An 892-nucleotide genomic window follows, 5' to 3' on the forward strand; every position below is an offset into this window, starting at 1 on the left:
AGGGTTTAGGGTTTAGGGTTTAGGGTTTAGGGTTTAGGGTTTGGGGTTTAGGGTTTAGGGTTTAGGGTTTCGGGGTTTGAGTGTGTTGGATTTAGGGTTTAGGTTAACGTCAACACAACCTCCCTTTTAGGGTTTAGGGTTTAGGGTTTCAGATGTATAAGACCTCTCTCTATTAAGGGTTTAGGGTTTAGGGTTTAGGGTTTATATGTTGTATGTATATTTGTGACTACACTGAAGCAAGCTCAGCTGTATAAGAGCTCTCTACACTCAGGGCTTAGACTTTAGGGTTTAGGGTTTATTGTTTATTGTGTATTGTTTATTGTTTAGGGTTTAGGGTTTAGGGTTTAGGGTTTAGGGTTTGTGGTTTGTGTGTATAGTGCCTGAATCATCACTAACTCGTATTTTAGGTTTACCTTCTCGGGGTCAGCTACAGGAGAGCAGCAGCTGCAGTGTATGTACACCTCAGCTGCTGCTGCTGGAAACAAAAAACGTTTTATTTGGGCCCCCATATGCTGAAACTTTTTTTCTGAAGCAGCGGCTTGCATGCACAGCCCTAAACCACCAAGCAGCACTGGGGATCGTCGATCCCACACCCCACACACACCCCACAACTACACCCCACACACCCCACATACACCCGGGAACCAACAACCCCACAACAACCCCCAACACCGCTGCGGTGCAGCAGCTGGGCGCCAACAACCCCACAACAACCCCCAACACCGCTGGGATCGAGCTGGGAGCGGCAAACCCCACACCCCACACCGCTGGGGTGCAGCAGCTGGGAGCCAACAACCCCACAACACCCCACACCGCTGGGGTGCAGCTGGGAGCCAACAACCCCACAACAACCCCCAGCGGGGCTGGGGTGCAGCAGCTGGGCGCCAACAAC

The sequence above is a fragment of the Eimeria mitis genome, genomic scaffold (genome assembly GCF_000499745.2).
Source record: "Eimeria mitis Houghton genomic scaffold, Emh_scaff6294, whole genome shotgun sequence".
In the NCBI taxonomy this organism is placed as follows: domain Eukaryota; phylum Apicomplexa; class Conoidasida; order Eucoccidiorida; family Eimeriidae; genus Eimeria; species Eimeria mitis.